At 33.6% G+C, this 16,759-nt stretch overlaps 1 long non-coding RNA gene across 1 annotated transcript in view; it reads left to right on the forward strand.

Moving 5' to 3' along the window:
* LOC123385061 overlaps positions 1 to 16,759 on the forward strand; it is an 83,655-nt gene that overhangs the window by 22,264 nt on the left and 44,632 nt on the right. The window lies entirely within an intron of this gene.

Raw genomic sequence — 16,759 nt, forward strand, 5'->3', positions numbered from 1 at the left:
GAGAGGGGTGTAACTCTGATTCCATTTCTAGTATATAGCAATTTTGTGGCTGAGGCCATGAAATGTGGAATCAGAAACACATAGGCTTATAATGCTGTTTTGTTATTTTGGGTTTTTATTAACATTAGTGGAGAACATACAAGTAGAAAAGCTTAACACAATTCCTAGAATATACAAATTTTCAGCATATTACTTTTTGATTAGCTGTAGCAAAGTCACATTAGCTGTATGACCACATATATCAAGATGCTATGGGTTCACATGAGTGTATGTTTGTATTTTAACAAAAAGGGGTACAGTGACTTTATTAGAGGATTTTGAAAACCGTTAATGGGATAATGTATGATATATAGTTTGTGGTTTTCATGCATGGGAGATAGTTCATATCTATTTAATTTGTGGCAATCCATAATTTTCAAAATCACCAGATAAGTGATGAAGGATTTGAAAGTAATTAAGATACAATGCTTTAAGCTTAATGGTTAAAGCTTAGAGTTATGTCTATTTATATGTATTTATATCTACATTTATTTATCTAATCTTCATGCCAATTAAGGACAACTTCACAGATTTATTTATGAAGGGTCCTTCCTTGCAAAACTGTACAAACTATCATATTTCACCTCCGTTGGCCTTATGAATGGCATTCCATTTCAATTTGGTTATATACAACAGGAGTCTTATAAGACTGAGACTACTCAAACAAACAAACTCCAGGAAAAAATATAAGAGCAGACACTATTTTCTATTTTTTTAATTAATTAATTAATTAATTGATTAATTTAAATGTTTATTTTTGAAGAGAGAGACAGAGAGAGACAGAGAGTGAGCAGGAGAGTGTCACAGAGAGAGAGAGGGAGACACAGAATCTGAAGCGGGCTCCAGGCTTCAAGCTATCAGCACAGAGCCTGATGTAGGGCTTGAACTCACGAACAGTGAGATCAGACCTGAGCTGAAGTCAGATGCTTAACCAACTGAGCCACCCAGGTGCCCTTATTCTATTTTACTAATACACATAAGGATATTTTATTTATATTTATTTTATATATTTGTGGTACTTTTTATTTAGATATAATTGACATACAATATTAATTTCAGGTGTATATGGTAATGGTTCAGTATTTGTGTATGTTGTGAAATAACTAGTTAACACCCATCACCATACATTATTACAAACTCTTTTTCTTGTGACAAAAGCTTTAAAATGTACTCTTAGGAACTTTCAAATACACAATACAGTAATAGTAACTATAGTCACCATATTGTACTTTGCATCCCCATGAATTATTTATCTTATAGCTTGAAGTTTGTACTCTTTAATCCCCTTACTCATCCTCCACCCCCAATTCTCTGCCTCTGGCAATCATCAATCTAGTCTTTGTATCTATCAGTTCATTTGTTTTTATTCCATAATTAAATGAAAACATATGGTATTTGCCATTCTCTTCCTTCACTAAACATAATGCCCTCAAGGTCCATCCATGTTGTTTATGGCTGAATGGTATTCCTGGTATGTGTGCATTCCATATTCTTTATTCATTCCTTCATTGATAGACACTTAGATTGCTTTAGGCTATTAAAAATATTGTAATTAACATGGGGCTGCAGGAGCACCTGGGTGGCTCAGTTGGTTAAGCATTGACTTCAGCTCAAGTCATGATCTCACGTTTTGTGAGTTCGAGCCCCACATTGGGCTCTGTGCCATCAGCTCAGAGCCTGGAGCCTGCCTCAGATTCTGTGTCTCCCTCTCTCTCTGCCGTTCCCTCTCTCTCTCTCTCTCTCTCTCTCTCTCTCTCAAAAATAAAATTTTTTTTTAAACATAGGGCTGCATATATCTTTTTGAGTTAGTTCTGGATAAACAGAGTGCAATTGCTGGATCATATGGTAGTTCTATTTTTTTTTTTTTTTTTTAAAATTCCATACCTTGTTCCATGGTGGCTGCAACAATTTACATTCCCACAAGCAGTGCACATATTTCCTTTTCTCTACATCCTTACAATACTTGTTAATTATTGTCTTTTTGATAAGAATAATTCTAACAGGTTTGAGACGGTACTTCATTATGGTTTTGATTTGAAATTCACTGATGACTGGTGATAATGAGTAACTTTTCATGTACCTGTTGGCAATCTGTATGTCTCTGGAAAAATGTCTATTCAGATCCTCTGCCCATTTTTAAAATTTGATTGTTTTATTGCTACTGAGTTGTGTAAGTTCTTCATGTATCTGATATATGATTTGTAATTATCTTCTTTTCTGGGTATATTGCCTTTTCATTTTGTTCATGGTTTCTTTTGCTGTGCAGACACTTTTTCTGTTTTTGTTGCCTTTGATTTTGGTATCAAATCCAAAAAATGATTTCTAAGACAAATGTCAAGGTGATTACAGCCTGTTTTGTTTTGTTTTGCTTTGTTTTTCTAGAAGTTTTATGGTTTCAGGTTTTAAAAGTATGTCTTCCAGGTTTTACATGTATGTCTTTGGTCTATTTTGAGTTTACTTTTGTGTTTGGTGTAAGAAATTTGTTCAGTTTTATTCTTTTGCATGTGACTTTTCAGTTTTCCCAATACCACTTGTTGAAGAGACTGTCCTTTTCCCCTTGTATATTTTGGCTTCTTCATTGTAAACTAATTGGCCATATATGTGTGAGTTTATTTCTGGGCTCTCTATTCTGTTTCATTCATCTACATGTCTGTTTTTATGCTAATACCATACTGTTTGGATTATTATCACTTTGTAGTATAGTTTGAAATCAGGGAATGTGATGCCTCCAGATTTGTTCTTTTTCAAGATTGCTTTAGCTACTCATGTCTTTTATGATTCTGTATAAATTTGGGATTAATCTATTTTTGTGGAAAATGCCTTTGGAATTTTGAGAGGGATTGCATTAAATCTCTAGTTTGTTTACAGTAGCATGAGCATTTTAATAATATTAATTCTTCCAGTTCATGAGCATGGAATATCCTTCCATTTATTTGTATCTTTATTTCTTTCACCAATATATTTTCAAGTACAGATCTTTTTATTTTCTTGGCTAAATTTATTCTTAGACAGTTTATACTTTTTGATGCAGTTGCAAATGAAATTTTTTCTTAATTTCTTTTTCTGACAGCTCATTATTAGTGTATAGAAATCAACAGAGTTTTATAGATTTTTGCTTTCTGCAACTTTACTGCATTAATTTATTCTAACAGGTTTTTAGTGGAGTCTTTAGTGTTTTCTGTATAGAAAATAATGTCATTTCAAATAGAGACAGTTTTACTGTTTCCTTTGTTTCCCTTTTCTGGCTTAATTGCTCAGGCTTGAACTTCCAATACTATTTTGAATAAAAATGGTGAGAGTGGACATCCTTGTCTTTTTCCTGATCTTAGTAGAAAAGCTTTCAGCTTTTACCATTGAGTATGATGTTAATTGCTGACTTGTCATACATGGCCTTTATTATGTTGAGGTATAGTCCCTCTATACCCACTTGGTTGAGAGTTTTTATAATAAAAATGTGTTTAATTTTGTCAGATGGTTTTATTGCATCTACTAAAATGATATTAATTTTAAAATTTATTTTGTAAATAAGGTATAGCACATTGACTTAATGGATGTTGAACTATCCTTCCATACCCGGAACAAATCCCATTTGGTTATGGTCGATGAATCTTTTAATGTATTGTTCAATTCAGTTTGCTAATATTTTATTGAGGATTTTTGCTTCTGTGCTCATCAGTGAGATTGGCCTGTAATGTTCTTTTTGTGTCCTTATCTGGTTTTGGTGTCAGTGTAATGTTTGCCTTGTAAAATCAATTATAAGTATTCCTTCTTTTTTTTTTTTTGGAAGGGTTACAAAAGGATTAGTATTTTTATCTTCTCCTTAAATATTTGTTAGAATTTAGTAGTGAAATAATCTGATCCTGGAATTTTTTTGTTGGAAGTTTTTTGTGTTTTTTTTTTCAATTGGATATAAATGACATTTAACATTTTATAAGTTAAAGATGTTCAAGGTAACAATTTGATATTTGATATGTTTATTTATGGTAATATTACTGTTCTAGTAATATTTAGCACCTCTGTAATATTACGTAATTATAATTTCTTTTTAGGGGTTGGGATAAATAAGTTTTGGTCTCTTAGCAAGTTTGAGTAACATAATATTGTTTATATTTAGTATACTGTGTATTAGATCTATATGTCTTATTTACTAGTGTATATATATGTGTATATGTAGCATATATATATTATGGTGTGTATATATATATCATGATGTATGTGTATGTATGTATAGATAAGTTTTTATCCATTGCTGGATATTTATGCTATTGTCATATTTTGGGTCTTGTGACTAATGCTGTGGTAAACGTAGGAGTGTATATATCTCTTCAAAATTCTATTTCCTTTGAGTATATATCTAAAAGTGGAATTGCTGAATCATATGGCCAATCTACTTTTATATTTTGAGGGACTTCCATATTGTTTTCCATAGTGGTTATAAGATTTACATTCCCACCAACAGGATATAAGTGTTCACTTTTCACATTCTTGCCATCACCGGTTGGCACTTCTCTTCTTGATGACAGCCATATCAACAGCTGTGAGGTGATATTTCATTCTGGTTTTGATCTTAATTTCCCTTTTGAGTATCTTTTCACCTGCCTGTTAGACATTTTTCCAAATAGGACATCAAGGGAACTACTTAGTTTTTCTGCAATCTTAATCAAATTTCTTATCTTTTTTGTTGTGTGAACTTTTTATATATTTTAGATATTAATCTCTTTTCTGATATATGGTTTACAAAAATTTTCTCCCATTCATACGTTGTTTATTTTTTTATTTTGATTTGCAGAAGCTCTTGAGTTTGATAAGTCCCATTTGTTAATTTTTCCTTTCGTTGGTGTTTTGGTATTATCCAAAATAACACTGCAAAGACCAAAGCTACTTCCCTGTGTTTTCTTCTAGGAGTTTTATGGTATCAGGTCTTACAAGTCTTCAATCCATTTTGAGTTAATTTTTGTGTTGAGGGACAGTGGTCCAGTTTCGTTGTTCTGCATGTGTTTGTTCAGGTTGCCCAACACCATTAGTTGAAGAGACTATCCTTCCCTCTTTGAGTGTCTTGGTTTTCTTGTCAAGTATCAGGTGGCCATATGTGCCAGAATTTAATTGGGTTCTCTACTTTGTCCCATCATTTTATGTGTCTGTTTTTATGCCGCTACCATGTAGTTTTTATTACTATTCTTTAATAGTATAGTTTGAAAATAGCTCTGGTTTGTTTTGCTTCTCAGGATTGCTTTGGCATGCATAAACTGCTGGAGTAAAAACAAAAACTGGTGGCAGAATGGGTGGAAGTGTGGGCTTAGCACCTGGGGCCTGGGTGTGCTTATGGCCCAATAGGCAGATCTTAAGTGGGAGAGTTTAACAGGCCCTTGGGTGCACCTTTTTTCTGCAATTTTTTGTCCCCCTTCTGCTGTTTCCTCTTTCCTGTTTGAGTGGTCCTTCCTCAGGAGGAGCAATGGGTCCTTTCTAGCTGCAGCCCACGTGGTCTGGAAAATTTTCACTCACTACTTTCACTGTCTACTTCCTCTGTTAGAGTGGTCCCCACTGCTGCTGTTCTTCCTCACAATTCCCTTGACACTATAGCTTCCTCTGTGGTCCAAACTACCCACTTACAGATGCACAGATGGATGCATCTCTGGTGTCCTGGTGTGCTGTGTAGAGGCACTTTTGTTCAGTTATGGATGTCCAATTACTTGTAAATCAAAAGGGAAAGAAAGGAATGACTCCCACTACTCTGATGCCGATATCACCAGGAAATTTATGATTTCTGATTCAATATCCTTGGTAGTAATTGGTCTGTTTGTATTTTCTATATATTGATTCAATCTTGATAGGTTGTGTATCTAGGAATTTATTTCTTCTAAGTTGTCAAGTTTGTTGGCCTATAATTGCCCATAATAGTCTCTTATCATCCGTTGTATTTCTGTGGTATCATTTGTAAAGTCTTCTCTTTCATTTTTTTTTGAATCCTTTTTATCTCTTGTTAAGTCCAGCTGAGTTTGCCAGTTTTGTTTCTATTTTCAGAGAATCAGCTCTTAGTTTCCTTTATCTTTGCTGTTTTCCTTTTAGTCTCTATATCACTTATTTCTGTTAGTATTTCCTTCCTTCTAATTTTTGGCTTTGTTATTTTTTTTGTTATGTACAAGAAGATGTTTACGAAGGCTGAAAATACTCAATTCCTATTATATTGCCCAGGGATAATAGCCAACTTTTGTATAAATCTCACTTAGTGATAAACTTTGCTGTAAGCTAGACACATCTAGTAGTATCAACAGTTGTCTGGCATAGTGACCATTATTGTGCATCTAAGAGATATTGAATAATTTACAAATACTCAGAGTTCATAGGTGGAAAAACTGATCTTAACAAGTTGACCTCACAGCCACATTTAAAATCGCTATGCTATATGATCGTTTGCTATAATTTTATATAAACACTGATTTATTTCTAAAATTGTGATCTTTTTGTAGTCCATTAATCTATTTTCCTATAATGATTTCGGTACCTCATAGTTTTTGATATTTTACTATCTAATATATCTGTTAAGATTTGGAAATTTCATCCACTTAAAAAAAATGTTTATTTTGAGACAGAGAGAGGCAGAGAATTGCAAGCAGGCTCTGCGCTATGGAGCCTGTCATAGGGCTTGGTCTCACAAACTGTGAAATGATGACCTGAGCTGAAATCAAGAGTTAAATGCATAACTGACTGAGCCACCCAGACTCCCCAGTTTCATCCGCTTTTGATGTTGCTCACTTTATAATATTCTAGAGATGCCTCCAGTGTGGTCTGGCATAATTTTACAAAAGATATCTATTTGTGTTTTTAGTTTTAAATTGTTTGTTAATTTCTTCTTTGTTGTTGTTTCTATACTGTTTCATGTTTCCTTTAGCTTATTATTATTTTTGTTTGTTTGTTTGTTTGGTTTTGTTTTTTGGCCAAACTGTTAGTTCATGGATTCTTACTAGAAATGGACTTCATCATTTTCTGGAACTTCCAAATTCTGTTAGAGTAATTTGAAGTTCAATGAATATACAGTCTCCTGTGTTCAACAGGATTGAGTGCCTAAATCTGTTTATGATTTAAGATTATCTAGTCTTAGATTGTAGAGAAGTCTAGAATTTGTGAGTAAAATACCAACTTTTAAAGTAAATGAATCTGAATAATCTAGTCCTTATTACATCTAGCAAATAAAATTAAAATGCAGACATTAGGACTGAAGTAAAATTTCTTTGCTTCTTTTTTTTTAATTTTAATTTTATTTTTTTTAATTTATATCCAAATTAGTTAGCATATAGTGTAACAATGATTTCAGAAGTAGATTCCTTAGTGCCCTGTACCCATTTGGTCCATCCCCCCTCCCCCAACCCCTCCAGTAACCCTCTGTTCATTCTCCATATTTATAAGTCTCTTCCATTTTGTCCCTCTCCCTGTTTTTATATTATTTTTGTTTCCCTTCCCTTATGTTCATCTGTTTTGTCTCTTAAAGTCCTCATATGAGTAAAGTCATATGATTTTTGTCTTTCTCTAATTTCACTTAGCATAATACCCTTCAGTTCTATCCATGTAGTTGCAAATGGCAAGATTTAATTCTTTTTGATTTCTGAGTAATACTCCATTGTGTGTGTGTGTGTGTGTGTGTGTGTGTGTGTGTGTGTATATATATATATATATATTTATATATATATATATATATATATATATATACCACTGCTTCTTAATCCATTCATCCATCAATGAACATTTGGGCTCTTCCCATACTTTGGCTATTGATGATAGTGCTGCCAAAAACAAGGGGGTGCACGCGTCCCTTCAAAACAGCACACCTATATCCCTTGGATAAATGCCTAGTAGTGCAATTGCTGGGTCATAGGGTAGTTCTATTTTTAGTTTTTTGAGGAACCTCCATACTCTTTACCAGAGTGGCTGCACCAGCCTGCATTCTTACCAGCAGTGCAAAAGAGATCCTCTCTCTCTGCATCCTTGCCAACATTTGTTGTTACCTGATTTGTTAATGTTAGCCATTCTCACAGGTGTGAGGTGATATCTCATTGTGGTTTGGATTTGTATTTCCCTGATGATGAGTGATGTTGAGCATTTTTCATGTGTCAGTTGGCCATCTGGATGTCTTCTTTGGAGAAGTGTCTATTCATGTCTTGTGCCCATTTCTTCACTGGATTCTTTGTGTTTAGGGTGTTGAGTTTAATAAGTTCTTTATAGATTTTGGATACGAATCCTTTATCTGATATGTCATTTGCAAATATCGTCTCCCTTTCTGTCGGTGGCCTTTTAGTTTTGCTGATTGTTTCCTTCACTGTGCAGAAGCTTTTTATTTTAATGAGGTCCCAATAGTTCATTTTTGCTTTTGTTTCCCTTGCTTCTGGAGACATGTTGAGTAAGAAGTTGCTGTGGCCAAAGTCAAAGAGGTTTTTGCCTGCTTTCTCCTCTAGGATTTTAATGACTTGCTGTCTTACATTGAGGTCTCATCCATTTTGAGTTTATTTTTGGGTATGGTATAAGAAAGTGGTCCACTTCATTTTTCTAAATGTTGCTGTCCAGTTTTCCCAGCACCACTTGCTGAAGAGACTGCCTCTATTCCATTGGATATTTTTTCTAGTTGGCCATACGTTTGTGGGTCCATTTCTGGGTTCTCTATTCTGTTCCATTGATCTGAGTGTCTGTTCTTGTGCCAATCATACTGTCTTCGTGATTATAGCTTTGAGTATAGCTTGAAGTCTGGGATTGTGATGCCTCCTGCTTTGGTTTTCTTTTTCAAGATTGCTTTGGCTATTCGGAGTCTTTTCTTGTTCCATACAAATTTTAGGATTATTTGTTCTAGCTCTGTGAAGAATGCTGGTGTTATTTTGATAGGGATTGCATTGAATATGTAGATTGCTTTGGGTAGTATTGGCATTTTATTTTTTTTTCAACATTTATTTATTTTTTTTGGGAGAGAGAGAGACAGAGCATGAACAGGGGACGGGCAGAGAGAGAGGGAGACACAGAATCGGAAACAGGCTCCAGGCTCTGAGCCATCAGCCCAGAGCCCGACGCGGGGCTCGAACTCACGGACCGCGAGATCGTGACCTGGCTGAAGTCGGACGCTTAACCGACTGCGCCCCCAGGCGCCCCAGTATTGGCATTTTAAGAATATTTGTTCTTCCTATCCAGGAGCATGGAATCTTTTTCCATTTTTTTGTGTGTCTTCTTCAATTTCTTTCATAAGCTCTCTATAGTTTTCAGTGTACAGATTTTTCACCTCTTTAGTTAGATTTATTCCTAGGTATTTTATGGTTTTTTGTGCAACTGTAAATGGGATCGATTCCTTGATTTCTCTTTCTGTCGCTTCATTGTTGATGCATAGGAATGCAACAGATTTCTGTGCGTTGATTTCATATCCTGCAACTTTTCTGAATTCACAAATCAATTCTAGCAGTTTTTTGGTGGAATCTTTTGGGTTTTCCATATAGAGTATCATGTCATCTATGAAGAGTGGAAGTTTGACCTCCTCCTGGGTAATTTGGATGCCTTTTATTTCTTTGTGTTGTCTGATTGCAGAAGCTAAGACTTCCAATAGTATGTTGAATAACAGTGGCGAGAGTGGACATCCCTTTCTTGTTCCTGACCTTCGGGGCAAAGCTCTCAGTTTTTCCCCATTGAGGATGATATTAGCGTTGGGTCGTTCATATATGGCTTTTATGATCTCGAGGTATGCTCCTTTTATCCCTACTTTCTTGAGGGTTTTTATCAAGAAAGGATGCTGTATTTTGTCAAATGCTTTCTCTGCATGTATTGAGAGGATCATATGGTTCTTGTCCTTTCTTTTATCGATTGATGAATCATGTTGTTTTGCAGATATTGAAACAGCCCTGCATCCCAGGTATAAATCCACTTGGTCGTGGTGAATATTTTTTTAAATGTATTGTTGGATCCTGTTGGCTAATATCTTGTTGAGGATTTTTGCGTCCATATACATCAGGGAAATTGGTCTATAGTTCTCCTTTTTAGTCGGGTCTCTGGTTTTGGAATCAAAGTAATGGTGGCTTCATAGAAAGAGTTTGGAAGTTTTCTTTCCATTTCTATTTTTTTGGAACAGGCTTCAAGAGAATAGGTGTTAACTCTTCCTTAAATGTTTGGTAGAATTCCCCTGGAAAGACATCCGGCCCTGGACTCTGGTTTTTGGGAGATTTTTGATTACTAATTCGATTTCCTTACTGGTTATGGGTCTGTTCCAATTTTCCATTTCTTTCTGTTTCAGTTTTGGTAGTGTATATATTTCTAGAAATTTGTCCATTTCTTCCAGAATGGCCATTTTATTGCCATATAATTGCTGATAATATTCTTATTGTTTTTATTTCTGTTGTGTTGGTTGTGATCTCTCCTGTTTCATTTTTTATTTTATTTGGGACCTTTCCTTTTTCTTTTTGATCAAACTGGCTGGCTAGTGGCTTATCAATTTTGTTAATTCTTTCAAAGAACCAGCTTCTGGTTTCATTGATCTGTTCTACTGTTGTTTTTTGTTGTTGTTGTTGTTTTTGTTTTTTGTTTTTTTGGTGTTGATAGCATCCATTTCTGCTCTAATCCTTACTATTTCCTGTCTTCTGGTTTTGGGTTTATTTGCTGTTCTTTTTCCATCTCCTTAAGGGTAAGGTTAGGTTGTGTATCTGAGATCTTTCTTCCTCCCTTAGGAAGGCCTGGATTGCTATATACTTTCTTCTTATGATTGACTTTGCTGCATCCCAGAGGTTTTGGGTTGTGGTGTTATCATTTTCAATGGCTTCCATATACTTTTTAATTTCTTATTTAACTGCTTGGTTAGCCCATTCACCCTTTAGTAGGATGTTCTTCAGTCTCCAAGTATTTGTTACCTTTCCAAATTTTTTCTTGTGGTTCATTTTGAGTTTCATATTCATGGTATGATCTTGATGTTTTTTGTACTTACTCAGGGCTGAGTTGTTTCCCAGTATATGGTCTATTCTGGAGACCGTTCCATGTGCACTGGAGAAGAATGTATATCCTGCTGTCTTAGGATGAAATGTTCTGAATATATGTGTTAAGTCCATCTGGTCCAATGTATCATTCAAAGCCATTGTTTCCTTGTTGATTTTTTGATTAGATGATCTGTCCACTGCTGTGAGTGGGGTGTTGAAGTCTCCTATTATGATATTACTATTGATGAGTTTGTGATTAATTGATTTATATATTTGGGTGCTGCCACATTTGGCGCATTAATGTTTACAATTGTTAGGTCTTCTTGGTAGATAGACCCCTTGATTATGATATAATGTCCTTCTACATCTCTTGATACAGTCTTTATTTTAAAGTCTAGATTGTCTGATATAAGTATGGCTACTCTGGCTTTCTTTTGTTGACCATTAGCATGATAGATGGTTCTCCATCCCCTTATTTTCAATCTGAAAGTATCTTTAGGTCTAAAGTGGGTCTCTTGTAAACAGCATATAAATGGATCTTGTTTTCTTATCCATTCTGTTACCCTATGTCTTTTGATTGGAGCATTGAGTCCATTGATGTTTAGAGTAAGTACTGAAAGATACGAATTTATTGCCATTATGATGCTTGTAGAGTTGGAGTTTCTGGTGGTGGTCTCTTGTCCTTTCTAATATTTGTTGCTTTTGATATTTATATTTATATTTATTTATATTTATATTTATATTTATCATTTATATTATTTTTTTCATCTTTTCTCCCCTCAGAGAGTCCCCCTTAAAATTTCTTGCAGGGCTGGTTTAGTGGTCACAAACTGCTTTAATTTTTGTTTGGGAAAATTTTTATCTCTCCTTCTATTTTGAATGACATCCTTACTGGATAGAGAATTCTTGGCTGCATATTTTTCTGATTCAGCACGTTGAATATATCCTGCCTCTCCCCCGGCTGGCCCGCCAAGTTTCTGTGGATAGGTCTGCTGCAAAACTGATCTATCTTGCTTAGTAGTTTAAGTAACTGACATGGAACAGGAAAAGTTTACAAAAATATACTAGTAACTTTTTATATTGTTACCATTAAAATGTCCCTCAAAAAATGCTTTCCAGGGGCGCCTGGGTGGTGCAGTCGGTTAAGCATCCGACTTCAGCCAGGTCACGATCTCGCGGTCCGTGAGTTTGAGCCCCGCGTCAGGCTCTGGGCTGATGGCTCAGAGCCTGGAGCCTGTTTCTGATTCTGTGTCTCCCTCTCTCTCTGCCCCTCCCCCGTTCATGCTCTGTCTCTCTGTCCCAAAAATAAATAAACGTTGAAAAAAAATTAAAAAAAAAATGCTTTCTGAAACCAGATGCTCCTTTTGACTTTTGATTAATCTTTTATATATGGAGGATATTAGCTTATATTTACTCATTGATTGATTTAACATATAATCACTGAAATCTTACTATAAACCTACCATGATACTAAATAATGGGAATGCAGCCAGAACTAAAATAAAACACCCTGCCTTCATGGAGTTTATGTACATGGAGTAGATTATTTTGTATGTGCCATAAATTAAGCAACCGGCACATATTTAAATTGGGTATTATAATATCCACACATTTTCTATGTATATTTATTCAACATTATTTTCATCAAAATAAAGTCATCTTTGAATATGTCAATATTCTATTTTTTGTGTGCCTAAATTTCCTCTGAATTAGATGGTGTAATATCTAACAGAGTACTGTTCAAGTTGTTTTACTACTTAATTCTTACCTTGTAAAACATAAGTACCTACTACAATCATCATCTAAATTGTATTAGAAGGCCACTTCTATATTTTATATGTATTCAGCATTCATTTGGTTAACTCCAATTTCTCATCCTGTCATGTAATAGCAATAATAGACACAATGTAAAGACCTGCAAGTATATTTAAGTAAATTATCACAGCCTTATTCATTTATGTTAGCAGTTGACCTAATTGTTTAAAACAAGATTATTCATAAACCACAATATGCATTCAAATAATCCTATTGTCACCACCCAAAAATCAAATGAACTAATCTAAGAGTTACTGTAATAAAAATAGTTTATAATGGTAGGTATATTTTTTAAAAATAATTCCAAAATAATTGAATAAAAGCAAATAAAACTAGAAATTCAACAAAATTTTTTGAGACAAATGCATTTGTTTTTCAGAAATAATTTTTAAGACATACTATTTGATAAAAATACCAAGGACATTATTGTCTGGCTTAAAAGATAAAATAAAATGAAACAGATTAATTAGACAAGGACACAGAGCTAACAGAAGCTTCATAAAACTATAGATAGACCAGTTTATTAATACTTCATGATTCCAAAAAATGCATTCTTAAACAAAAAATACTTTGTTGTATAGAGAATCATATTAGAAAGTATAAAATTACTTGAAAAAAATATTTCTAAATTTTAAACAAGTAGAAAATGTTTAAATGATAGCTTGATTTTTACAATATGGTGGCTGAATATAAGATAAACATACAAAACCAATGGATTTTCTTGATTTGACAAGTCTTTGGTGAAGGAATGGTTTTAAAAAATTGCAACTATAAGAAAACCTAAAGAATATCCAGGAATTAAATTTATAAAAAAAATTTATGACAATTATAGGTCAAACTTAAATCTTTTTTTTAATGTTCATTTTTAGAAAGAGAAAGAGAGAGCCTGAGAGGGGGGAAGGGGAGGGACAGAGAGAGAGGGGGACACAATGTGAATCAGGATCCAGTCTCTGAGCTGTCATCACAGAGCCTGATGCGGGGTTCCAACTCATGGACCATGAGATCATGACCTGAGCCAAAGTCGGTCAACTGACTGAGCCACGCAGGCACCCCTACATCAAACTTAAATCTTAATAAACAAATAAAAAGCTGAATTAAAGGCAACTGTGCATTACATACTTATTTTAGCAAGTATATTGTACTATCACAATCTGAAAATTTCCAAGATTTACTCAAAGCAAAATTATTTTTATGTAACCTTGCTGAGACTATAAACAAAAACATTATAAAACACATTTAAAATAATCTTGTAATGACCTTGTAAAGCATAATTCTAACGTTAAAAAGAAATGGCACTGTTAAAAAGAACCTATGATTTCTTCTCAGTTCCCTCTTCTTTGGAGTGCTTTGCCATGAAGGTAAATGAAATCTTAAAAGAAAAAAAAAAAAAAAAAAAAAAAAGCTTTTAACCTCAAACTTAATTACATGGTAGGAAAAGGAATAAATACTTGCTAGTGATGAAAAAGCAAGAGAGGATGGACTCTGACCTATTTCTTTTTTTTTTTTAATAATTACTATATTCTTATATTTTGCGTGTTAGTTACATATATATTCTGAGATTAGGCTCTATCATTAAGTTTCAATTTTATAATAGATATATGCAGTAATAATACAAAATATAATGTGTTACACATCTATTTCTACATATATTAGTCATTTACTTTTTAAAAATCTTGTAAGCTTGGCATTACTGTTTCCAGCATTACTGCATGCAAGGAATAACACAATTATTGACATTAAAGGACTTGTTAAAGTACATACATTAAAAAAATACATAACAGATTTGAAAATGAAAAACTTTGAGGCTAATAGGCCTAATGTTTTGAAGTCTATTGATTGTTTGATAAAACACATATTTGTTGAATATACAATAGCTAGGACAGAACTAACCCCTGAATTTAGAAAACAGAGAAGCTAAACTATTTTTAGAAACAACACACTTGAACTATTTGTTCAAAATAAAACATTTCCTCCATTACAAGGTTAATGAGCATTTTGAAATCTCATAAACAACCTTAACAGAGTGTATGCAGTCCTTCTGGAACATTTTCACCATTGTTATGGTATCCTAGCCACCTGAGGTTCCTGAAAATACAGATATAAAACAATTATTGGGTAACGTGGAAAAAAACACAATCTTTAAAAAAAATACACAATCAAAATAAGGTTAAGGTTTTTAAAAGTGTATTGGTTTGCTTTCTAAGTATGTAGTATCCCCAATAATCAAGAATGAACACAATTATAACAGACGTAGCATTTTAAATTACCTATCATCCTATTATGTGTGTATGTATACGTATGCACTATTATGTGTGGACAATTATTGGGATTATTTTCTCTAGAATTATATGTACAATCTTGTATACCTTTTTCTTCCTTCCAAAATTCTGTATTTTCAGTTTTGTTTTTCACCAATGAGAACTTTAAAATGCCAATCATTTCTTTGGAAAACAAAATTAGTTTATCTTAGTGGTATCTAATTATTTCCTTCATAATTGTTGCCATATCAAGATATATGTGCTGTTTATTTTTTCTAAAACTATAAAAATATGAGAGACTATAAAGGGATTCCAAAGAATGTATTGATATTCTTCACATGAATATGATTCTATTGCTAGTTTCCCTCTTCTCCTTCTATATGAATATATATGTTTGTATATTTGTTTTTATACGTCCATACACATTTATACATACTTGTATAATACAGATTATTTACATTCATGAATACTATTTATAATCATACTGTGAACTAATGCAAAATTATTTGGAGTACATAGAAAAAATACATAGGTCAGGTATATTTATGCTTTTATTTTTTTATGTTTATTTACTTATTTTGAGAGAAAGAGAGAGCATGAGCCAGGGAGGGGTAGAGAGAAAAGGAAAGAAAGAATCCTAAGAAGATTCTGTGCTGTCCGTGCAGAGCCCAATGTGGGGCTTGAGATCAGGAACCGTGAGATCATGACTTGATTTCACAAACCATAAGATCATGACCTGGTTGAAACCAAGAGTTGGATGCTCAACCGACTGCACCACCCAGGTGTCCCATTAAAATCTAAATCATTAATGGAAAAAAATAAAATTTCAAATGTCGTTTTTGCAATGGTGAGTAATCAATTTGCAAAATTCACTGGAGCATTTCAGAATAAAATCAACTATTGAACTGAATGAGAGTCCCATGGAAAAAAAAAAGACTCCTACTCACAAGATAGTGTCAGTTAGATAATTTTACATGACTTCACACCAGTTTTGTCATAAGCTGTCAAATACTTCTGAATGAGTAAAAAAATAATTCAGTGAAAACCTGACAAAATATGATTATTCCAGAATAAAATTCCATATTAACATTTTTCATAAAAGAAATTTTCCTGTGTATATTTTAAATTTTTTGTTGGAACGATTATCAATTTGACTAAATTTAGTCTTTATCAGTTCACTATTAGATTAACAAAGTATTTTATTCATCTCAAAAATCAAGCCTAAAATACAATTTGTGTTTTGCTTATGATGAACCTTTAGATTCCTTTCATACATTAAAAAAAAATAATGTTCAGTTATTATTGAGACAGACAGAGAATGAGCAGGAGAGGGGCAGAGAGAGAGGGAGACACAGAATCTGAAGCAGGCTCCAGGCTCCGAGCTGTCAGCACATAGCCCAGTGCAGGGCTTGAAGTCACAAACTTGAGATCATTACTTGAGCTGAAGTCAGATCCTTAAACAACTGAGCCACCCAGGCACCCCTCCTTTCATGCTTTTCAATAATTTGTTGAATTTGTATATTCTTTACATTAACATAATTTTGATTTATTTTTATATTAATATTCTACATTTAAAAGACTAGTTAACCACAGCAAAGAAAAAATGAGTTTTCTACTTAGAGAACAGATTTTGATAGGAATTTATATACTTTCTGACATTTTTTCTCACTCCCTTTTTTGTATGTGTTTTTATATTTCCTTAATCATTCAACTTGGCAG

This window comes from Felis catus, chromosome B1 (genome assembly GCF_018350175.1).
Source record: "Felis catus isolate Fca126 chromosome B1, F.catus_Fca126_mat1.0, whole genome shotgun sequence".
NCBI lineage: Eukaryota > Metazoa > Chordata > Mammalia > Carnivora > Felidae > Felis > Felis catus.